The sequence below is a fragment of the Dermacentor variabilis genome, chromosome 10 (genome assembly GCF_050947875.1).
Source record: "Dermacentor variabilis isolate Ectoservices chromosome 10, ASM5094787v1, whole genome shotgun sequence".
In the NCBI taxonomy this organism is placed as follows: Eukaryota; Metazoa; Arthropoda; class Arachnida; order Ixodida; family Ixodidae; genus Dermacentor; species Dermacentor variabilis.
In genome coordinates, this window is record NC_134577.1 from 14784177 (window position 1) to 14809531 (window position 25355).

The following is a 25355-nucleotide window of genomic DNA, read 5'->3' on the forward strand; positions in this document are numbered from 1 at the left end:
GGGTTTCTTGAACTGCTTAAAGCGCGCTGACAGTCTCGAATGCAGCTGCTGCGCAAAATTGAGTTGCGTGGCCATCTCGGAGGCATGCAGAAGCAATAACCACACACCGGTTTCGGTTTCTCTTAGCCAGCAGCAAGTTTCCTGTCGTGATTTGTTGCACGCTGCTTAATTAAAAGAGGTAATCAAATAAGCTACGGACATGTTTTGTTATAAATAATTTATGGTGATTCTGCTTTGTAGTGGCCCAAATGGGACTAAACCGGTGTCCAAATTTAAGACCATATATTGTACGAAACTGTTTGTAGAACACGAGCCCCATCTCGGAGGTCGGGAAATAGTTCTCTGCTACGCCATGGGTCGGCGTTGCAGTCGCATGTGGCGCTTCCCAGTTTTTGTCTTATAGTTATCGCAACGTTCGAGGGCAGGCGCCACCGTCGTGAGGTTCGCTTGTCGCTCCTTCCGCGAGGAGCGAGACGCACGCGCATGTGGTGCGCCTCGCGTTTTCACTGCTTTCGCTTGCGAGTGGTGTGACGACGACCGACAGCCGGTGTTGGTGCCGTGCGGCTGTGCTGTGGTGGCTGCTGCGCGCGGTGGCTTATTTTGTCCACGGCGGCGCGTCCGCGGCAAGTTGGTTTTTGGCGCTGCGACGAGGCCGGCCTTTCACGTGCGAGAAAGAGCGAGAGCTGCTCGAGAAGGGCTCTCACGTCGACGAAAGCAGACGATAAGCGAACGAAAGAGCGTCTGCTGCTGCCGCCGCCGCAGGCGCTTTGTATTTTTATTACTTGCGCGAAACTGAGGTGCGCGTTTGCGCGTGCCGCTCGCGATTTCGTTTGGATTTCCCTGTGTGTTTGTGCGACGACGGTTGCTGCTTCGACTACGACTACGAAGCGACGGATAGCTCGGGCTTACCTGCCGTGATTGGAGCCCGTAGCAACCGCAGCTTGCTCGAACGCCTACCGCCGCGACTGCTCGAAGCGAAGCGAGCGTATCGTGTTTGGATTGGTGCGCTTCGCCGTTGCCTCGGAGAGCCCCCAGCGGATACCTCGTGCCGAACATCACGCTTCGTGCGCCGGGCTGCAGTGATGGTATGTTGACTCTCCACGCGTTTTTCTTCCTGTCTGCATGGCCACGCGCGGTGGTTCGTGTCCGCGTACCGACTGGGTGTCCCTTTCCAGCGAAGCGTCATCTCACACCTTCCATTTTGAGTCGCGTAAGCAGCTCGCGGCTTAGGCTGCGTCGAAAGCCGCTCTCTCGCTGCTTGCGAAAGCGCGCGGGACGTTGCACGCAATATTCGGACGTTCCGTATGGCCCACATAGATACCTAAACACGCTAGAGACGCGTTTGGCTCGCCTGTGCTCTCTTACCGGGAACCACTGTTTATTTTCACACGAAGGGAGTTCTTTTCGTCTGTATCGCTCGTCGCTCTCCGAATCGGGGTGTCCGAGCTCCAAACTTGCGCGATGATTGAACACGCGCGTAACGCGCACTGGCTCCTCGCGTTCGACGTTTGCACGTGCGGTTTCACTTGGAAACCTCGGCCACGAGTATCCCTTTTTGCGCTCCCCCGTTTGTGGTTTCTGTTTCCTAGCGTGACGCATCAGCAGGAATCGCCATATCGATGAATTGCGCAATAAGCTAGAGGCTCGCAGGAGACCACGACGGATGTGCACTTATACGTGTGTTCCGCAACCATGCGATGAATTTAAAACGACCTGGACACCCTAACGAACCAATCGAGGAGATGGCTTTTACGTCAGCGCACGTGACACCGTGCAGGCCCGGCACCTAGTCCACTTCGATGATGAACGGCCTGATCCCCCCCCCCCCCCCCTCTTAATAGTGTATTCCGCGCAAACCTGCCTCCGTCCTCCCACGTTCGCGATAACAGGTCGATGAGTGAACCGTTTCGGCAGGGCGTAGTAGGTAGTGCTGTACTGTATAGTACACACGGTCCTGACCGCACCTGCGATGGCGTGATCGCTCGGGATGGGCGCAGATTTCGATTCGGACTAGTGGGGAGGGCGTGTGCTGCGTAATTGGGCGGCGTTTATGCTCCCCGGTGTAGCCGCTTAGCGCGCACGCGGTAGCAGCGCCGGCGAATGACTGAGCGCCGCTGGTCACGCGATTTCGGCAGCTCCGTGTGTAACAGTCACTTGGAAATTGGTGATGGGAAGGAGAGAGTCTTCTTCATGTGGGGGACATGGTGCGACAACGGTATGCATGTCAGGCGATCTGTGTGCGAAACTGTGAAATGAAAAAGAGAGGGGGGAAATTATCGCTGTTTCAGGCGGCGATGGACGCATGCTACACGCAAAGGAATCGTATAAAGACGCGTGGGGGCAAAAAGTAATCTGCACTGTCGTAAAGCTTCTTTTTTTTTTCTTTTTAGTCTTTTGCCAAATTCATGTCCATATTTTTCTAACTCCGTGTTGGCTCAGCGAAAACAGGGTGTTTCAGCGAACACGTTAAAAATGTTTAAACAATGCCTTTGGTAGATAACACAATTCTACTCCACGAGCTGGTCTAATCGAAGAGGCGGACGTTACTCCTGTAACAAACTGAAATACATTATCGACTAATTAACAAAATTCACTAATTATGTTTTTAACAAATCATCTCAGTACCGGGACCGTTAGTGCCTTACTAACGGTACGGTTTTGTTTTCGTACTGAAAAATAAAAAAGAAAGAAACATGCTCCTACCACCGGTAGGCCTCTCCAACATTCATATTAATTAATTTACCTTTCTTGAACAAGAAGGCAAGACTTGACAACATGAAACCCAAAAACCGCGTGTTGTGCGACCACTTTTTCTTTGTCACGTATTCCCAGCAACTGCATACATTTAGAGTGACTCGACGACGACCCGCCCTATAGCGCTGCTTCTCGATAAAGTAATAACGCTTCTGCCTGTTGAATTTCGTAGGGAGCCGTCGCCGATACAGTTGCGGTAGTAGTTCCAGTAGGCTGATGTAGTACGATATATCGCGAGGAATAGCGCAAATAAAACACGGGTCTCGGGGCAGGACACGCGGCTCATGCGCCATATGCTGTGTGTATACAATGTGCCGGGACAAAAAGGCCGAATATCGTCCATTTTCTCGATGGCATGCTATGGCGCGCTTTCGTCTCACAGCGAAACCGGGTCGGTTTGTCGAGGGAGCCATTTGGGTCCCGACTCCTATGTCGCTGTCCGAGTGTGGCAGACTGGGACACATCGCAGAGAGATAAGATAACGGTGCCAATAAACCTACCCGCCGACAAAGGCACTCGTGCACCCTAAGGGTCTTGCTTCTTGTTTACAGTTCTTTTAATATTATTTATTCACCTGGAAGCCGTAAACAACGTCGTAACGGAAGCGAATCGCCTATCGCCACACTTGTGTCTGAGTCTCGGAATGTACTTCGGTGTTGGACTGAGTTATACTATAATAGGAGTGGAAGTGGTCACTGTGAACGTTGACAATTAAGTAAAATAATGAGCACCTAGCGGCAGGTGCTTTATTGTCAAACACCAAGAATGTCATGATGTAAGCCGTCATTTGTCTCGATATGTGCGGCTGCATCAAGCTCACCGTTTGAGTAGCAAAATGTTCCGATTTGTACGGTACAATATAAATCGGACAATTTCTTACCGCGTGCGCATATCTTAACCACACTTTGATCTTAGCCAAAAGCCCGGGAAGTGATATAAACACATGCTAAAATTACCATTGGACTGGGTAATCCCATATTGAAGTTTCAAAGCAAGAGAGAGACAAAGAGGGAAAAGGGCAGGCATGGCATCGAAAGTTTATTATTAGATTTCTGCAACGTTTTCGCGCAAACCGCCCAATTCTTGGCCGATTCCTCACGATGGCACGTGACCAAAGGGAAACAACATCAATTTCTTTTCTGGGGTTTCAAATCAGTATCCTTACCTTCTAGATCTTGCAATGTATATATTGTGCTGGCCTTTCGTAGGCCGGGTTCCCGTCTGTCGCCAGCTGCCTCTGCGAGATTGAACTTTCTGTGACAAGCTCCATCATCTTTGCCGCTTTGTTTGCCGAGGCCACCTTCGAGTGCTGGAGTATTCGACAGAAAAACTCGGCCGTGGTTGCTTGGCGGCTTTGGCATTGCGCCGCTAAGCTCGAGGTCGCGGGTTGAAATGCCGGCCGCAGCGGCCGCATTTCGATGGGGGCGAAATGCAAAAACGCCCGTGTACCGTGCATTGGGGGGGGGGGGGGGGGTCGCAGGTTAAAGAACCCCAGGTGGCCTAAATTATCCCGGAGCCCGCCACTACGCCATGTCTCATAATCATATCATGGTTTTGGCACGTAAAATCCCAGAATTAATTTTTGACAGAACACACGTTAAGAGACAGAAAAAGAGCCGTTTGGATCAGCGAGCAGACGGGTATAGATGATATTCTGACTGACATCACGAGAAAAAAAGTGGAGCTGGGCAGGTCATGTAATGCGCCGGTTAGATAACCGTTGGACCATAGGGTTACAGAATGGGTACCAAGAGAAGGGAAACGCAGTCGAGGACCGCAGAAGACTAGGTGGAGCGATGAAATGAGGAAATTCGCGGGCGCTAGTTGGAATCGGTTGGCGCAGGACAAGGGCAATTGGAGATCGTAGGGAGAGGGCTTCGTCCTGCAGTGCACATAAAACAGGCTGATGACGATGATGATGATGATGAACACACATGGCTTTGTCGATCGTGTGAACTGTCTGCTTTCAGCTAACTTGTGCTTGGGCTGTTTAAAACATGGAACGTAACCTACTAAAACGTTTTAATGAGGTGCAAAAAAATTTGGAGGACGCTTAAGCTTCGCCTTTAAGAATAGAACGCGATAGCATTCGAAGATCACTGACTGCTTCTCACGCTCACCGGCAACTGCAGCGTATGTAACCGCAATGTTTACGGGGAAACGCTTGCCGCGAACGCCATGCATGAATGCGGGCTTTCTGGTAGAAACGCGGCCTCTTGCGTGGGCCGCGATGCGGCGGAGGCGAGTGCCATCTGGAAGTGTTCCAAGGAAGCGGGCGCGCCGCTCCGTGGACTCCGAGGTGTTCACACGCCGGCGTGCGCAAATGGCGGTCGCCGTGGCCGGTCTACGAATTCTAGAAACGCTGGAAAAGGAGTTTGCTTGATTTTTTGCGTAACAGAATTATGTTTTTCCGTATACTTAAGTTACAATCCGAGAGTTATCATGCCTGTAGGTTGTGTGTAAGTAGTAGCATACGCTTTTTCCGCGTATTTTAGCTTTAGGAATACAATTAGTTCAATTTCTTGCGTCACTTGGAAGGCCTGGGTATGTGTGGTTCGAAAACCCTATGCCGGTAACGGGACGCCGACGCAGACACCGGATTTTCTGCGACATGGGCTCCTTATGAACAAAGGCAATACATTTACACGACGTCAGTACGACGCCTTGCTGCACATATGCAGAGTGGGGCTGAGATTTCAAGATCAGCCGCAACCAGCTATAGGCCACTGTTCGGTCCCCGGATTTATCCGACATCCCTACCCTGACTCGTCAATTTACCATATCCATGCGCTAGTGGGTCTGGAGGCGCTCTTCGGCCGCAGAGAAACCGCGTCGCCACCCGGGCGCCTCGTAAAACGCTGCACGGGCAATCTCAAGTACGCGGGGAAGGTTGTGGCGTTGGGAGCTGTTTAGACCAGAAGCCCAAACGGCTGCCCTCTCGTGCCCTGACTAGGACGGACCACGTGCAAGACATCATTATGGTGTCGACGGGCGTGCCTCGGTGGCAAGGAAACCATTTCAGAGCCGCACGCATCGTGTAACGCGACGCACGGGCTCATGCGCAGGGACGGAGTCGTTCTGTGGACTGACAGCTTCATGGGCCTGCCGGTGACGAACCACGCGCAGGACATCTTTGTGTATCAATGGACGCGCTTCGGTAGGGATTCCGTTTACTGCGTGCAATGCGTGATTTTTTTTAACGGAGGCGCGAAAACGGGTGTTTCTTTCTCCGTCAGTGCCGGGAACGCCGCGCGATTTTAATGGGTCGCAGAAAGGAATGGCTTGTGCGTCGTTTGTTTATTTGTTGTTCTCTCTCTATCTCTATCTCTGGTGAGCAGTGACAGCCCAGTTGACCCTGTCAGGTAACTGTGGTGTCGTGATTTTCCGTGCGGAGATTTCGGAGGAGCAACCGAAGGGTTCAAACCGGGCTCCCAACTTCTCACGACGAGTCCGGACGCAGGAAAGGTCCCCTGCACTTTCGGCTCTTCCGAGTTGAGTTCGCCGGTTTCAGTGTAAACGAAGAGTCTGGACGGACGAGCGGTGTTATGCGCAATCGGCTCTGTCGAGTTGATACGTCAGACTCACTGTAAATATCTGTCGATGCACGTATTGCGCACATAAAGTCTAATCTCCAAGTGTATACAAGCGTCTGTGAAGTCCATCACTGATGGAAGAGAAGCGACGGCGGCTGCAGCTGAAGGAAAGTTTCCATGCCAAGTAAGCTGATCACGCCAGCCCGGCGCACTGTGTGCTACAAGGAGGAAGGGAAATTTTAGACTACCTCTTTTGATCCTAGCCTATAAGTATTCTCAAGTTCTGACTGGATTCCTTCGCATTTTTTAAATTTTTGTTTCGAACTACCCGGTTCTTGGTCGGTCCATCGTATTGGATCTATGCCACTTACTCCAAGCTCTACATCTACAATGCTTTTGTTTAGTGGTACGCGATGCTGTCGCTCGCGCTCTAACGTTATGCTAAAATGGCGTAGAGAACAGCTTTCTTTTTTTGCGGGAGAGAGGTTTTTTTTTTATATTGCGATAAAGACTTGCCCTTAAGGCATAATTCTTGGTGCGTATATGTGTATTATATATGTGCTGTGAGGCATGTGTTGTGTATGGATTGAAGCAGTGTTTTGTGGAACCTGTTGTCATGTATCCAGCGGTCATAGCTGGTTGTCACACTGTAGCGCAGGCCGGCTTGCATTAGGAGACGCGAGCGTTCCGATTTTAAACCAGTACGCACGCTTCTATGCGCGATGCGGGTATGCAATTTATGAGGTCAGAATTTAGGGTCTCCTTGCACTCAAATGCCCAGGAGCTGACGTCACGAGTTTCGTGCGAGAGCGCAATCTCACTTGACGGTAATCATAATGTGTATTCATGCATGGACGAAAGTACTTGTCGGCGAATATGGCAAATCAGTTTTGCGGAAACCCGCAATCTGGAAGTGTGTGTGTGTGTGTGTGTGTGTGTGTGTGTGTGTGTGTGTGTGTGTGTGTGTGTGTGTGTGTGTGTGTGTGTGTGTGTGTGTGTGTGTGTGTGTGTGTGTGTGTGTGTTGTGTGTGTGTTGTGTGTGTGTCATCCACCCGAACGTAGCACGAAGCTACAAAGAAAACTCGTACGGGTTTCTCAAAAAGAAAGCTTCACCCTCGTCCGGGGTTCGCACCCGGGACCAACGCCTCTCCAGAGCGGTCGCTGGTGCCTCTACGGGTTCCCGCTAGGTTGACTCGGTGAATGAACGGCGGTCTGCTGCCAAGCGCGTCCCTGCCGCGACGGCTGCATTTCGATAGGGTCCGAATACAACAACAATCGACAGTAATTCTCAGGCAGCGTGAGATTCTTCGGAATCCGCAGGAATTCCGTCGAGCGGCATTATATATAAACACGCACCTAAAGGACGGAACCACGTACGTGCTACACATTTGGGGAGTGGCATGATACGCGGCGACTTCGCCACGTGACCCGCGCGACCGCGGAATTAAGGGCCTCCGGGATCGGCTCACTTGCTCAGTGGGAGGCCGACTAAGCAGACGCGCCAAACTTGCGTGCACACGGCAAAAAAAAAAAAAAAAGCTTCGCTTCAATAAAGCAGTTATCCGCTTGAAGGCGTATATTTGTCGAAGTGAGCATATTTAGGTATCGTTTGTTTCTTCACGAAATTCGCTAGAGAATACAGCTGGTCACACGCACTTTTGTAGCGGTGTATATAGTGCAGGTGCCTATATAGTGCAGGCCGATGTGTTATACATGTGCCACATACTGTGTCGTGGCGTTTGTGGTCGGAGACGAAGAAACCACCCTGAATTATATCGTCGAAAGGAAGCGAAGTCTTAGAAGCCGACGCCTATGTAGGTTAAGATGCAGGTGGTGAAAACTACTCAGAACGCCTCCACATATCCCACCCAACACCACCTGCTTTCTAACTCGCGCCGCCTCCACCGATTATTAAAAAGTACAATTGGCTGATTATGGTGTAAGTGACATGAAACAACGTGAAGAAACTAGCCCAGCAACAAGTATACATACACTGATACGATATCTTACCAAATTAATCGAACTCGGTTTACGAAGCGCATTCACAGCGAGTCCCATGACTCGTGGACTTTTATATTATCGCTCTGTACTCCCAAGTTACTATTCTCTACAATATACGGCGTCCTTTTAGGGTCCACTATGCAACTTCAGGACGTATAGCCCCATAATTAAACCGGGCATGATGCTAAACGGCATCGAGAACACCTTCAGTGTCTTGAGAAAGCAGACCCTATTTCATCTGAACGTGTCAATTCGCACGTCAGAGTATCACACCCCGCACTTAAGTGCCATATCAGAGGAGAGGACTTCATTAGTTCCTCATGAAAGCACGTTTCCTCTGACGCACATATATTCATACGTCGGGGCAATTGTGTGTTTAGAAGAGGTTCTCGGAAACGTCTACAAAGGCCAATGCTTTCGTCGCTGAGGTGCACGTGACAGCCCCCCGTGCGCTAGCGCTCCGCGCTCGCCTGCACAAGAGTGCGCGTCCGTGGAGTTTTAGCCACGAGCCAGAGTCTTTCCGTTCAGACACGCGCCTAGTCGTCTACGTCCAAATTTCCTGTTGGACAGTAAGTGCAAGGCGTCAACTGCCGTATTTCCCGCGCTTTACTGATGCGACATGCTCGACGCTGCTAAAATTATTTTTTAACGCCGTCTATGAGCACGACTATCGTGACTGCAACGCATCGATGAGCGGTTTTACGTTTGCCGGCTGCCTTCGCCAACATGTCCAACGTCACGGTTGGCCCGCACATACTCTCACGAATGTATTTTGAGGGTGAGAACGTTTTTGCGAATGCGGGCGCTGTTGCGCTACGCCGGTGAGAGTGGTGCATGCCTGCCCTTTAGAATTTGCAGCGGGCTGTGTATATGCATGCACGCAAAGTAATCGATAAATGAAGCACTCTGTTGCTCGTGGACGGAGCTCTTCCCTGCGTCCAGCGCTGCCTCTGTCGACCGGAGATATCGCATCAACATTGTGCTTTCCAGCACGAGTCAGAAAAATTGTTGGAATACCGCTCGCGCGAGTCACCGTCAGGAGTGGCCTTGATACGATATTTCCAGCACGTACAGGCTTTCTTTTTCTTTATTTCTGATTGTTTTCGTTTCCCTTTTTAGCGACAGGTAGTTGGCCACCGCCAGTGCAACGTCAGGTTAAAACGGCGCTCGGCAGGAAACCCGAGCTCGCGTCGAGAGGACAGTTGTGCGCGCGCACGTGATCGCCGGCCTCGCGACTGCTGTGGCTGCAGCCTTCGCTGCGGGCCAGCGTCGATTTCCGGAGAGACTTCCCGCCAGGTGCTCTCGGTGGCGCTGCGGGCGGCGACTGCGGCAGGAGTAAATCGCCCGCATCTGCGCGGGGCCGTCTGCTAGTTACAACAGGTTCTGACTGGCCTCGAGCCCGTGGCAGTGAAACGGTGAAACAGCCAACTGTTTCATCGATCACTAGGAATGCCGACGCCTCTACGTCGCTCGCTCGCTCTCGCCACATGTGCGTTGTTGTTTTGTTTTTATTAGCTCACCCGCACTGTCTCGCTCACGAGGTCAATGTCGAACACAGCGTATACAGGCTTTATTAAAGCAATGCAGCTTTATGAAAGCAAGCTACGGTATTTTGTTCGGGCATCTGTATTGCAATTTTAATGCTCCATATATATTTATTGTGCCGTATGGCGCCTAAAATGCTCGGATCTAATGCGCTAATTAGTCTACAGCGTTCGGGAATTCGTTACCTTCTGGATCATCTGAAAGGCATTGTGGTACATAGAAATATAACATTAGTAATAATAATAGAACATAATGAAGTGTGTTTGCATGCGTGTGTGTGTGTGTGTGTGTGTGTGTGTGTGTGTGTGTGTGTGTGTGTGTGTGTGTGTGTGTGTGTGTGTGTGTGTGTGTGTGTGTGTGTGTGTGTGTGTGTGTGTGTGTGTGTGTGTGTGTGTTAGCTGCACCAAACTTTGGATATTGCTTGTGGCAGGCAGCACTCGATAGGTCGGTCATTACTTCTACGAGAAATGCTTAATGAATGCTTAGTTCAATGATTAACATAATTATGCTTATTAAGTTAATTACTGCACATATCTTGATCTATGAATTGTAGCTATAGCGAGTGCGCAACGCATGTCGACCTAGAATGAATTCTCAGAACCTAGCCATTTTCGAGATAATTTTCTAAGTGTACGACGAACTGCATTGGCGTTCATTACTTTTGTGCTTCAATGCATAAAACAGCGTTTGCATTAAAAAGGTACGTAGAGCAACAGTGCATGTTAACCGCAAGTTTGACGGCGCATATGATCCTTATATCAGAACAGTTTCTCGTAATCAGATCCGATAAAAACATATGAACAGCATAAAATATGCGATATAACGAGTTTGCCGCATGCGATCTATAATAGAAAGAGTTTAGCATAGAGAGTTGACATACGTTTTCATTCTGGAGTTACTGGGTTAAAAGCTTGATTTCATTCCTGATTTCTTTTTCTTTTTGTAATTTTCGACGTAAATTTATGTAAAGATTGGAAAATTAGTAGTATCTCTCAAGGTTCACTGGAATATAATGCTTTAATTCACACCGTACATAAGTTGTTTAAGTCGGTTCCCTGATGAGCTATGGTGAGAATGTTCTTCCATGCGTTTTACATGAAGCAAGAGCAATCTACCTGTTAAATTTGGCTTCCTCTCTTTCTGTGATGCGTTCCTAAACCTAAACGAGTTACGGATTTCCTATTCCATCCGCATAGGAATGCTGCTGCCACAACAGGAGAACGCCGGGGCTACGGAGCCATAGCGGCCGGTGCAATAAATGAGGGGTTATCAGTATAGTACAGCAGCTGCGCCTATTGCGCCAGACTGCGCCAAAAGCAACACTTTGCGCCATGCTGCGCCGAACCTGCGCCGCATCATGCGTAAAAGCGAAACCCTCGAAACCGTCGATGCTGCGCAGCTAGCAAAACTGAAATCAAAACCATCAGCACGCTTTGGTCATCATAGAAGGAAGCAGAGGCCCGTCCAACGAGTTTTCACCCTGTATTGAGGAACTATGGGCCCGTCGGAGTCGTCCAGTTCGTCATTTACGCATTTTTCTCTGACGGACGCACAATATAGAACCATTGTACCGTCTTGCTGGCGCTTTATTTTGGTGTTAATCGAACTCGTTCGCCTGATACCGCGGAGTAATTTGCCGAAGGAGGATGTCACAGTCTAGGATTAAAGGCAAGCCTTCCCCGTGTTTAAGGGTGATAGCAGGGCTTTTGCGAAAGAGCCGCATGCGATCAGAATCGCTCGTGATGCATAGTTAAGAATGGTATTAGCGAATGAGGTCGAATGTGGTAAACAACACGAGAGCCGGCACTTCGATGGGGGCCACCATGTTCGTTGACGCAAAGCTTTTGCGTCGAGCTTCGGTCGCTATTTCGGTGAAATAGCGTTGCCGACGCAAACGCAAAACCTTATTTGCGTCTCGCGCATGCGCAGTGGCGCCGACGCTGCTGCTTTTTATTTTTGCGACCGCAAATATCTTTTGCGGCCCCTATTCGAAAACTCCCTGATGTGCATGGCATGACATGAGTATATTGCAAGATGTCGTTTGTAGTGCATGCGCGTGTACTCGATCGATCTTGCGGTGAGCCTTTCTCCACAAGCCGTGACTGTCGCACTGTGCTGCATCCTCGGTTAGTAAACACGTGTTTGTTTGTTAATGATCTTTCCGTGGTGTCTCCCTTGCGCCGTATCGACGAATCCGGCCGTAGCGCCCTTTGTGCGTCGCGGTGTGGAGGAGCGTCGCCTCCTTTCCTGACCGCGTTTGCCGGGTAAGCCTCGCGCAAACCCTTCTCCACAACATACCGACTATATCGGTTAAAATTTGCATGGTATATGGTTACCACACGTGCGTTGGGCCCTGCGCCAAATGTGCTTGCCGCTGCGCCAAATCGGCTTTCTGACTGCGCCGAAAGGTGAAATGGCTGTTCCACCACTGCTATAAGAAGAAGCGTCTTTCCTGCCACGCTCGTATTTGCTAGGCTGCAAAACGCGGTACAGAAGACTAACAGTTACGTGCGCATTACCGCAAGGCTAAATGGCACAAGCCTGTTCGATGGAAGAACAACTATAACCCCGAGCAGTCGCTGTTAAAAACTATTAAGTCATATGGAGCAAGAAGGCGTCGCCACCTGTCCACCATAGTTGTTTCCAGATATAGCGCAAGAAAGTGCACATGCACTCGGAGAAGTGACGGAGGAGGACGACGGAGAGTGGGAACATGCCCCGCGCACGAGGGTTGTCGAAGCCAGCCGCGCTCGATCTCGTCTGTTGTCTTCTTCGTGTGTATGTGTGTTAATTCTTTTGCGCAATATCTGGAAGTAACTATGTGGCAGACCAACTAGCCCAACACCTGTACACCGTTCTATAGTGCTTCCAAATTATTTGTAAGGGAGAAGCGAGGCCAGGAAGGAAGGCAGTTAAGCCGAAGGCAAACGTCGGGTTTGCTATACTGTACAAAACTTGCGGGATTTAACGTCCCTAAACCGCACGGCATGTTACGAGGGACGTCGTAGTGGGAGGCTGCGCATTCATTTTGGCCACCTGGGCGCGCACACGAGCGCGCTTGCATTCCGCCCCTGTCGGAGTGCGGCAACCCGTAATCCAACCCGTAACCTCGTGCTTAGCAGCTCAGTCCCGCAACCACAGAGCGACCGCGGCTGGGACCTCCTTGGTAGCTTGCTAAGTCTCAGATCGCGTCGAGGCACCCGCCAATTTGGCCCTCAAGAAGTGTGCCCTGTAACTGTATGCCGTTGTCTGACGTTTCTCTTTGGCGTTCACATGTGCACCAATTCGCAAATGAGCATTTAATCTGTTTGAACAGCGATTCCTGCAAAAGTGTGTAAGCCGTGCAGTACATCATTGCTGTGCGTATACAGTTCCGTGTTGGAGATCACCGCTCGCAGAACGTCTTTTTTATTCCAGTGCAGGAACAAGGAAAATTACAGGATTTGAACAGCAATCTATATATAGTATCCCGTTTCACATTGGCGCGTCGTGCAGTTTTGAAACCCGCTCAATCGCTATAGCGATTGAGAGGGTTTGAGGATTGAGCGGGCGGGATTATATATAATCCCGCCCGAGGTAGTCAGAATTACTCCGAAGTCCCCATTGCGGCGTGCCTCGTAATCAGATCGTGGTTTTGGCACGTAAAACCCCGTAATTTAACGTAATTTATAATCCCGCGATCGCTGTTTCCTAATACTGTCCGGCTTTGCCGACATTCCAACCGATACCCCTCGCGCGTGCCTCCCATATCCCCTCTCTCCTCCTACATCGATGGCTCCTCTTGCTCCGATGCCGTCGCGACAGCGGGCTACGTTGTGTGCGTCAGTGTGACGCAACGGATCGACGTCTGGCGCTCGACGTTGATGCATGGGATCGCAGCCGGCGCTCGTGCTCCTTTGCTGCTCGAGCGTCCCCGGACGCGCGGTAATTGAGCGTCGGATTTTGCGGCCCGAAGGCGTTGGCCGCACCGCAGGTTGCGGGGCGTCGGCCGCAGGAAGGCGAGAGATGACGTTCTCCCCCCCCCCCCCTCTCTCTCTCTCTCTCTCTCTCTCGTTAAGGACGGCGGTGCTGGAAGAAAAGGTCGCCGGCGTTGTGATAATAGAACGCTTTTGCTTTTTTTAAGCAAATAATTCGACAGCATTTTCTTGAACACCCACGGACACTTTCTGATTGTCTGGTGTCGAAGCTGTTCCATGAAGAAAAGAAGAAAAAAGAAAGTCACCATTTTGGTGGGTTTGCACCGAGAACTTGTTGGCTTTGGACCGAGAACCCCGCGACTGTGACGTAGCTAGGCCCCCCTCTACCATCTCAACTAACGGGTCGCAAGAGCCTCCCCTACCCCCCTTAATTAAAAGAAAAGTGGTAGAGGAAGCCGCATCATGAAATATGAAATTTTTCGTTTTGTTTTCAGTGAGAAGAATATAGGGAGAACCGAGGGGCTCGATTTTTGTGAGTCGCAATCATACCATGTGAAAAATAATGAGACCAGAGAAAGCATAGGGGAGGTTAATTGCTATGCTTAATTGAAATAATAAGATTAAAAACAAACGAAAGAATGCAGTATATGTATACCTGATAGTTTCCGTTGTTTGATGCTCTTTTTTCGCTTCTCGCATATTGTGACATTTTAGTTGGAAGTCGACGTTTGTATTCATAAATATGCTGCGAAATTCACAGTGCATACAACGTATGTATTTTGTCGAGATTATACGTCATCTTACAGGTGCACTTCTTCAAAGAACCCCGGTACCTGTGTTTATCTATAGCGGTGTTATGCATGGGTTGTGATGCTTCAATTTATTTTATTTTATTTATTTTTCTCCCGTCGCGGCGGAAACCTTTTTATAAAGAATAAAAGCGCCGTAATAGAAAATGTTATCCCGAATGTTAATGGAACTCACCTACGTCTTTGAAATGTCGCGAATTTCGCTCATATCTGTTGACCGCATGAGCCGAGCTTAAGTAAATGCGTTTCGTTTCCTGCGAGCTGAGCCTGCGCGCTTGTATCGAGATTGTGTCGCCGAGAAGCCGACAAGGCAGCCCACCGGGATTACTACGCAGACTCTGTCGAGCTTCGTCAATCTTGAGGTGACACGGAAGATTCAATATGTACCTTTCTGGCACGAAGGCTGCGTATATTTGTGCAGACTGCCTGCCTCACCTCCTGCCCGTGCGCGCGTGCCAATTTTCTCGATTCGCGAGGCGAGTGCTCCTCGAAATTGGGCGCGCGAGATTAAATTGGCCGCGCTGGATCTAAGTGTGTGCGCTTTGCTGCAGGAAAGTAAGAATGACGTGAAGAATGTAAACGAGGCGCGAAGGTTTCGCAGGAGAGAGAGCGCACCCAATTTAGGGCACATGCGCGCTGGTGCACTTGTTCGTCTCGCGCAGCTCCTAACTTAATTTATGCAGAGTCGAGTATTGGATTGGGCGTCGGTAGCTGCACTCTCTGCGCGGCTCGTGCCTTGTGCGGGGAAGCTTATTTCTGTGTCGCACCTCATCCGTGCCGTCCCTCCAGACGAAACGGGCAGTCCATGTGGAAAGTTTCTTGGTCACCGCGCGCTTCGCCTGGCCTGTCGAAGTGATATGTCCCCACCGGTCTTTCGTCTGCGTTCTTTTTTTATTGGCGTTTCTTCTTTCTTTTTTTCACCGCCCGACAACTTTACTCTTGTTATATAAGATGCTTTTTTTTTCTTTTTCTGTATTCCAGAAGTTTAACCAATCGATATCTGATCTAACCAGTCGTGTTTGGTTTCCTTTGAAGCAATAACAGTCGCACGAATTCACAACTTGCACGGTCGTCTCCATTGTGAGGTGTGCTCGCGGCCTCTGTGTGACCCCGAAACAGTTTGGTATTTGTCGTTTTGTCATCAGTAACTTGTCCTCATTTACCTATTCACAAGTTTTGTTTACATTCGTTTACATTTATTTTTTCTTAATGTTATTATGAACTACCCGGTTCATGGCCAATCCCCCAGAGTGCGTATGGGCCACTAACATCTAGGCTCTACATCTACAACTACCAGCAGCTGTAACCTATACGTTACCTGTTCGCAGGCAGTGTGAATATTTTCAAATATGTAGACTTTACCCGCTGCGGTGGCTGAATTGCTCTCACGTTGTGCTGGCGAGAATAAGGTCGCGGGCGCGATTCCGAACTAATTAAGGCGGCAGCCTCACTCCGATGGAGCGCTCGTGTAGTGCTTTGGATCAACGTTAATGATACCTAAGTGATCAAAATTACTGACGAGCTCCCCCTTCAGCACATGTCATGGTCCCCGTGTTGCTTTGAAGATGTTAGTCATGAGTCACTCAATCCATCAATCAGTCAATCAAACTCGTGGTCCCATGTACAATCGTGCTCTCGGAAGATGTAATGCAGTGAGTTTTGAAAACTTACTGACACCCCTCTTAAGAGAAAAAAAGAAAAGAATAGGCGTGTCGTTTCTTTTTTTTTTTTTTTTTACCCTCAACACTAACTCTTTCTTGCTTAAGTCACTGCGTCATCATCGTTATTAAAGTTCATTATATATATATATATATATCCTAATTTTAAGAAAGTGGAGCCAATTCACTTAAGAGGAAGCTTTAGCTCGGGCCCAACTCCGACGCGGCCTATTCAAATACATGTAAAACGCAGAAACCCTTTTCTGAGATAACACCTTGACTGATTTTAATGAAACGTGTTGTATTTGAGAGCGAAGGTTAAATTCTAGTGACTATTGGCAACGGAATTTCGAATTCTGGCCTGAATTTAGTTTAGAAAAATTTCTAAAATTCAAAAGTTCGAAAAAAAAATAGAAGCACGAAGTTTACAAATTAATAGCTCAGCATCAAGAACAGATATCGCGATTCTGTAAACGGCATCCGTTAGACCATTCAAAGCGGACAAATTCGACATGTCAATTTTTATCTTACGTAAATTTCTTACGTTTTGCACAAGGGTTCTGCAATAGCTGTATTTCCATATTACTAAATTTCTTGAGATTCATGTGTAACATATCCATTTTTTCCGCTTTAGATGTGCTATTAGATGCAATTTACAGAATGGGATGTCGTTTTTCATTGCCGAGTTAGAGTTGTAAAGTTCATAGTTTCGTTTACCGAAATTTTGCGATGTTTTGCCAGTTCTAATAAAAAAATTGACGCCCAAAATAAAAAATTCTATACCAACAGTGACTAGACTTTAAGTTTTTTTTTTTTTCAATGCAACAGACTTCGTCAAATTTGGTGCAATGGTTGCCGAGAAAAAGGAATTCTGCTTTGGCATGCATTTACATAGGAACACCCGAGCTAAAGCTTCCGCTTAATGGCGTTATGACGCCGCTGAAGCCTTCCTTCAATAAAAAGACAATTTATAGTAAAAGCAAAAAGGAGGGCTTGTGGTGAAGCATAGTGAAACTGCGTCACACGGTAGCAGAAACTGCGTGCTTCACCTCAGAGACGACGTCGCAGATGGTGCTATATCCCGAAGTGCCTACAGTGCAAGTTTACGTCGCAAATCGATATTTAATTAAGGTTGTTGTGGCGGTACTGGGAACACCTGGCGAGAAAAGCTGACGGTGGCAGGGAGACGGTGACATTCCATCGTCGGCATCGCGCACGCGGGAGAAAGCGCTGACACCTCGATTTTTGGTGACCCCCTGCGCAAAGGACATCGCTATTTTGCCAGCAGCGAAATAGCTCGATTGGTCGTATCATCGGCGCCGAGCGGCCCAGCATGCGTATAAGCAAGTAGAGTTCTAACTTCCCGAATTTATTTCCCGATTTCAATCAATCAAGCAAAAAAAAGCTTTATTCCATTTACAAATCTGTTCTTTTGTGGAAGACGAGAGCTCGAGAAAAAGTGGATCGATCCACTTGAGCAGCTTCGAGCCCCCGTTTACATGGCATACAGTAAGAGCGTGGAAATACAAAATGTGTGTACACGTTGAACAATGATAATTTATCGGCCTAAATCAGAAATCCTCTCCAAAATGTCGGTATAATTTGACCCCCCTTCCTCCTTCTTTCTTACCGTAACTGTATTTCTCTTTTTTTCTTCTTTTCGTTCTATTGAATGCGACAATATTCAGTAAGGGCGGTTCAGCAGTAGTCATATGAGAGCGCTTCTGCATTTCACGTGTATTTGAACAGGCATGGCTCGAGGTTAGGTCAGGAAGAGTCACCGCAACATCCGTGCCCATATTCGCCTCCCGCCCGCAAAGCGGCGGTATTGGTTCGGTTGCAACCTGCTTCTTTCTCTCCAGCTCAGACCGGCCGAGCGACGCCTTCACAATTCACTGCACGTAACTAATCTCTGGGCGCTATATACCGCAACCATGGAGACGCCGTATGTTCCTCCTGTTGCGTTTCGCCTGCGACACGTGGTTTTGCCGGCGCGACTGCGGAGGGGCGGCAGACATTTTGGCCCGATCGTCGTCACCGCAACGCTCATCGGCAGGTGTTTCCAGGCGCGACTGCGGCGATGCGACCGCAACGGATCACCCTCGCATTCCAGTCATTGTGCCCGAAACAGGCGATGCCAAAGCAGGGATCATCCTCTCATTCCAGTCATTGTGCCCGAAACAGGCGATGCCAAAGCAGGGATCATCCTCTCATTCCAGTCATTGTGCCCGAAACAGGCGATGCCAAAGCAGGGATCATCCTCTCATTCCAGTCATTGTGCCCGAAACAGGCGATGCCAAAGCAGGGATCATCCTCTCATTACAGTCATTGTGCCCGACCGGCAGCGCTACAACAGGGTGCTACGAGATCGTGCTCGACAGGGTGCTACGAGATCGTGCTCGACATGGTGCTACGGCATCGCTACGACAGTGTGCGTCACCATTAGCCCATTGTACATTCACGTGCTCGTCTTTTGAGGGGTTCCTTCTTGCCCTCAACTGCGAGAGTATAAAAACAGCTGCCCCCGGACGCCAAAAGGGGGGCTCCGATTTCTTCTGTTGAGTGAAGTGCTCTCCCGTCTCTCTACTTCGGTCAAACCTGACCGCCAACTCTTTGCGATGTTAAAATAAACAAGTTGTTTCGTTGTTACCAGTCGACTCATGCTTTGCCGGGACCTTCGGATGCTTCCAGTTGTACCCCAGGCCGCCAGGCCAACGCTACCCTTGGGGCTTGCGACCCAGGTACAACCACGGGCGTCAGCGCCGAGTTCCCAACAGATCGTACCACCAGCGGTCCGATCCAAACATCTGGTTGGCAGCGGTGAGATCGCCTCCGACTTCAAACATCTGTCTGCCAGCGGTGAGACAGCGACAACGGAGGCCAGCAGCGAAGAGATGCAGTTGACTGTATGCTGAGCAGCTCAACGACGATCCGGGAGCAGTGCAACGAGCCCTGTGTGACGACTGGTTGCCTGCAGCGGAACGACTGCGCGGAATTCCTGCCTGCGAGGTTTGGTGAGTGCGGGACTTTCTTCTTCTGAGCTTTGCCAGGCTTTTGTTAGTGTTAGAAACAGAGCTGGTAATTGTGGTTGTCGTTGCTGCCGGGTTAGTTTGCGGCAAGACAATAGTAAGCAGTAGAGAAAGCAGCATTCAGAGCAGCCATGGATTTGAAGTCGTTGCGCAAACCGAAATTGTTGGAGCTTGCAAGAGAGTTGGGTCTGGATGTCTCAGACAAACTAAGAAAACCTGAACTGCTAAAGGCTATTCTTGAGTTAGAGGCTGAGGATGACGAGCTGTCGGAATGCCTTGAGACTATTGAGGAGAGGTCAAAAAGACAGGAGCGCGAACTTAAAGAACAGAAAGAAAAAGAAGAGCGTGAACGTAAAGAACAGAAAGAGCGAGAGCAACAAGAGAAAAAAGAAGAGCGCGAACACGCTTTGGAAATGAAGCGTCTCGAGGTAGAGATGGAACGCGCTCGTAATGGAAGTCAGGCACACGGTGCAGGAGAACGAGTATTGTTCAAAATGACTGACCTGATGCGGCCGTTTAAGCTTGGAGAGGACATTGGTTTGTTCCTGGTTAACTTTGAGCGAACGTGCGAGAAGCAGGGGTTCTCTCGGGAAACGTGGCCACAGCGCTTGCTCACTTTGTTACCCGGCGAGGCGGCCGACGTAGTCGCTCGCTTGGATAGAGAGGAAGCAGAGGATTTCGACAAAGTAAAATCGAGTCTGCTAAAAAAGTACCGGCTGTCTGCGGAGGCGTTCCGTCGGAAGTTTCGGGAAAATGAGAAAGGCAAAAGTGAGTCATATACAGAGTTTGCGTATAGGCTTATGTCGAACATGCAGGAGTGGCTCAAAGAAGAGAAAGCGTTTGGTGACCACGATAAAGTTCTGCAGTGTTTCGGGCTAGAACAGTTTTATAGTCGGTTACCGGAGAACGTGCGATACTGGGTCTTGGATAGGCCAGACGTTTGTACGGTGGCTAAAGCCGCTGAGCTAGCCGAGGAGTTTGTGACGCGTCGGGCTCGCGGAGCTAAGGACGGTCAAAAGGGTGAATTTGGCTCGAAGTTTGAAAGGCCGAAATTCACGCCCATGAGATTAAAGGGGGACACGCGTAGTGCGGATGCGAGTGAAAGCAGTCCGACCAGACGTAAAGAGACGGCGGCAGCCAAACGCAGAAAGCGGTTCGAGATGAGGCGAGCGGGCGTTTGTTATACGTGCCAGAAGCCGGGTCACTTTTCGGCGCAGTGTCCGGAAACAACACCAAAAGTTGTGTTTTTTTCAATAGGCAGCACTGACGAGAACATGAAGCTTCTCGAGCCTTACATGCGAGACCTCCTCGTGAACGGGAAAGAGTGCCGAGTGCTTCGCGATTCCGCAGCTACGATGGATGTAGTTCACCCATCTTACGTAGAACCCCATATGTTCACGGGCGAGTGCGCGTGGATCAAGCAAGCCGTGGAAGCTCATAGCGTGTGTCTGCCAGTAGCAAAGGTGCTTATTGAAGGACCTTTCGGAGCGCTTGAGACAGAGGCGGCAGTGTCATCTATGCTGCCCCCCCAGTACCCGTACCTATTTTCAAACAGGTCCGATCACCTCCTGCGCGAGAAGGGGCTTTTGTTTGGTGAAGCTAGTGTTCAGGCCTTAACCAGATCGAAGGTTCGGGAGCTCGCTGCAAAGGCGATGGTTGCGGGGCCGACGTTATCAAACAACGAAAGAGGGTCAGAGGCGCAGCAAGCTGATATTCAGAGCACGCCCGAACTGAATAAACTTGAGTCTGTAACGTTAAAGGCGCCAGATACTGGAGAGGAAACGCCCGACGCGGGAAAGTTAGAAGAGCTATCTACTGATTTGCTCATCGCGCCTACGTCAGACGGACTTGATAGGTTGCTAAAAGTCAGCCGGACGGCTTTGATAGCCGAGCAAAAAAAGGATGGCAGCCTGGAAAACGTGCGCTGCAATGTCAAAGAAGGTATCGCCAGGAAAACTGCGCGTTTTGTGGAAAGGGGTGGAGTCCTGTACCGGAAGTATCTAGACCGCAGAGGAGTGGAGTTCGATCAGCTGGTCGTGCCTCAATGCTATCGTCAGGATCTGTTGCGCTTGTCACACGGGGGTTCGTGGTCCGGACACCTAGGAGTTAAGAAAACTAAGGACCGTCTCTTGCAAGAGTACTATTGGCCAGGGTGTTTTCGGGACGCAGACCATTTCGTGAGGACATGTGACACTTGTCAGCGGGTGGGCAAACCAGGGGACAAATCGAGGGCGCCGTTGAAATTGGTACCTATCATTACGGAGCCTTTTAGACGGCTCGTTATTGATACTGTGGGACCTCTGCCGGTAACAGCCACGGGGTACAGACACATTTTGACTGTGATCTGCCCAGCGACAAAGTTCCCTGAAGCAGTGCCGCTTAAAGAACTCAGCTCAGTTGAGATAGTTAATGCACTACTGTCCATATTTGCGCGAGTTGGTTTCCCTGCGGAAATCCAATCAGATCAGGGCACAGTGTTTACTAGCGCTTTGACGACAACTTTTCTCGAAAGGTGTGGGGTAAAGCTGCTACACAGCTCAGTGTACCACCCACAGTCGAATTCCGTTGAGAAGCTCCACTCCGTCATGAAGCGCGTGTTGAGAGCGTTGTGTTTTGAACATCGAACTGACTGGGAGCTGTGTCTGCCTGGGGTGATGTTTGCTTTAAGAACCGCGCCGCATGCGGCTACGGGGTTTTCGCCAGCTGAACTGGTGTACGGTCGCTCGCTTCGATCTCCGCTTCGCATGCTTCGAGAATCATGGGAAGGTAGGGGCGACGACCCAGTCGTGGTGGAGTACGTGCTTAAGCTCCTCGAACGCTTAAGAAGGGCACAGGAGTTGTCAGGTGAAGCAATGACAAAGGCCCAGCAGAGGGCCAAGGTTTATTATGATCGGACAGCCAGGGCCCGTCGTTTTGAGGTTGGCGATGAGGTCATGATATTGCGCACATCGCTAAACAACAAACTAGACGTGCAGTGGGAGGGCCCAGCACGAATTGTTCAGAAACTGTCGGACGTTAACTACGTGGTAAGTCTGCCAGGAAAGCGGAAAGCACAGCAAGTTTACCACTGTAATCTGCTCAAACCTTATAAACAAAGGGAAGCAGTGGTGTGCATGATGGTAAACGTTCCTGAAGAGCTTCCGGTCGAGCTTCCGGGACTAGGCTCAGTGACGAACAGGGAAGACACCGGTCAAGTCATTAGTGACCTTATCAATAAAGCACCGCTGTCGCCCGAGCAGAAAACCGAACTACACCAGCTATTACAAGAGTTTCAAGGTCTGTTCTCTGAGAGGCCTGGTAGGACTTCTGTACTTACTCATGATATAGAACTTACCTCCCCAGAGCCAGTACGATCCAAGGCGTATCGGGTGTCACCCCGCCAGAGGGATATTATGGAGGCTGAGGTAAAGAAAATGCTACAGCTCGGTGTTATTGAGGCAGGTGAGAGTGATTATACCTCCCCTTTGATTTTAGTTGAGGTACCGGGCAAGGAACCTCGTCCTTGCGTCGACTACCGCAGGCTTAATTCCATCACTAAGGATCAAATTTATCCGATCCCTAACATCGAGGAGCGCCTTGAGAAAGTTAGTAGCGCTCAGTTTATTTCCACCCTAGATCTTGTCAGGGGTTATTGGCAGGTTCCACTTACAGAAGAGGCTAGTAGGTATGCGGCGTTCATTTCACCATTGGGAACATTCCGTCCTAAAGTGTTGAGTTTTGGTTTGAAGAACGCGCCATACTGTTTTTCAAGCCTCATGGATAAAGTGTTGCGGGGACAGCAAGAATTCGCTTTACCGTATCTAGACGACGTAGCGATATTCTCCGCATCCTGGTCTGAGCATATGACACACTTGCGGGCAGTGCTAACCCGCCTGCGCGAAGCGGGCTTGACAGTCAAGGCTCCTAAGTGCCAGTTAGCACAGGCCGAGGTTGTCTACCTCGGTCACGTGATTGGTCAGGGTCGTCGCCGCCCCTCTGAAATAAAAGTGGCCGCTGTGCGAGACTTTCCGCAACCGCGCACCAAGACCGATATTCGGTCGTTCTTGGGTGTCGCCGGCTACTATCAGAGGTACATCCCTAGGTACTCTGATATCGCGGCTCCCCTGACGGATGCTCTAAGAAAGACAGAGCCTCAAACAGTCGTCTGGGACGAGACCAAGGAAAGAGCTTTTAGCGCCCTAAAGAGTGCCCTAACAAGCCAGCCTGTGCTACGATCGCCAGACTATACAAAAGGGTTCATTGTTCAGTGCGATGCTAGTGAGCGAGGCATGGGCGTTGTACTGTGCCAACGGGAAAATGGAGAAGTAGAACCCCCCGTCCTGTATGCTAGTCGTAAGCTGACCAGTCGTGAGCAGGCGTATAGCGCCACCGAGAAAGAGTGTGCGTGTCTCGTGTGGACCGTTCAGAAATTGTCATGCTATCTAGCCGGCTCGAGGTTTATCATTGAGACGGATCACTGCCCTCTCCAATGGCTGCAGACCATCTCTCCCAAAAATGGCCGCCTCCTGCGCTGGAGCCTCGCTTTACAACAATATTCCTTTGAGGTGCGTTACAAAAAGGGGAGTCTCAACGGTAACGCCGATGGCTTAAGTCGAAGCCCCTAACGTAGGAATCAGCCTCAAAATTGTTTGTTACTGATGTTTTTCTTCCTGAGGCAGGATTTTTTTTTAACATATTGCTTTTGTTTAGTGTTTCAAAGTGATGATATGCTTTCTAGTGCAGTTTTTCAATTTGTGGACGCGTTCTGAGTGATGCTAGACTACTGTAAGGAACTAGGCAGTGGTATAAAAAGGGGAAAGAGCCTGGCAGGGCTTAGTGAGGGTTGTGCCGTGCTTGCTGACTGAGCGGTTGAGTTTCAGCGTAGTTCTAACGCTTGCCGGGAACGAGAACAAAAATGTGAACTCTCCCGAAGTCACTTTGCAGTGTCCCGTGCGAACCTGAACGAGAGAACGAGGCCTTCTCTGTGCGCTGCGCTCAAGAAACGTCGAGGGACGCCCGACTTCGGTTTGAGCATCATCGAGCGACATCCCTCCGGACAGCGGATGCAGTCCCCTGTCCATCGGGATCTCCTTCCCCCGGCGGGGCGGTCTGTTGCGTTTCGCCTGCGACACGTGGTTTTGCCGGCGCGACTGCGGAGGGGCGGCAGACATTTTGGCCCGATCGTCGTCACCGCAACGCTCATCGGCAGGTGTTTCCAGGCGCGACTGCGGCGATGCGACCGCAACGGATCACCCTCGCATTCCAGTCATTGTGCCCGAAACAGGCGATGCCAAAGCAGGGATCATCCTCTCATTCCAGTCATTGTGCCCGAAACAGGCGATGCCAAAGCAGGGATCATCCTCTCATTCCAGTCATTGTGCCCGAAACAGGCGATGCCAAAGCAGGGATCATCCTCTCATTCCAGTCATTGTGCCCGAAACAGGCGATGCCAAAGCAGGGATCATCCTCTCATTACAGTCATTGTGCCCGACCGGCAGCGCTACAACAGGGTGCTACGAGATCGTGCTCGACAGGGTGCTACGAGATCGTGCTCGACATGGTGCTACGGCATCGCTACGACAGTGTGCGTCACCATTAGCCCATTGTACATTCACGTGCTCGTCTTTTGAGGGGTTCCTTCTTGCCCTCAACTGCGAGAGTATAAAAACAGCTGCCCCCGGACGCCAAAAGGGGGGCTCCGATTTCTTCTGTTGAGTGAAGTGCTCTCCCGTCTCTCTACTTCGGTCAAACCTGACCGCCAACTCTTTGCGATGTTAAAATAAACAAGTTGTTTCGTTGTTACCAGTCGACTCATGCTTTGCCGGGACCTTCGGATGCTTCCAGTTGTACCCCAGGCCGCCAGGCCAACGCTACCCTTGGGGCTTGCGACCCAGGTACAACCACGGGCGTCAGCGCCGAGTTCCCAACAGATCGTACCACCAGCGGTCCGATCCAAACACTCCTGTCCATCCGCGCATTCCGACCTCTCGAGAAGCTGGCGGAAACTCAATTCGCTGCCGATGGGGCCGCTTCTCCGTCTGGCGCGTACATCCGCGTGTATGCATGAAAAGACGCGGCACGTGACCGGCGTGCCGGACGCTTCGTATCGCGCCATCTTTGTCGCCCTCAC

The 25355-nt window shown here is 50.2% G+C and overlaps 1 protein-coding gene across 1 annotated transcript in view; it reads left to right on the forward strand.

The window, feature by feature from the left end:
* The first annotated feature begins 500 nt into the window (after positions 1 to 500).
* LOC142559988 (rho family-interacting cell polarization regulator 2-like) overlaps positions 501 to 25355 on the forward strand; it is a 144494-nt gene continuing 119639 nt past the window's right edge. The window contains exon 1 of the mRNA XM_075671715.1: positions 501 to 1085. The gene's annotated coding sequence lies outside the window, so the exon portion shown is untranslated. The remainder of the gene's footprint in view (positions 1086 to 25355) is intronic.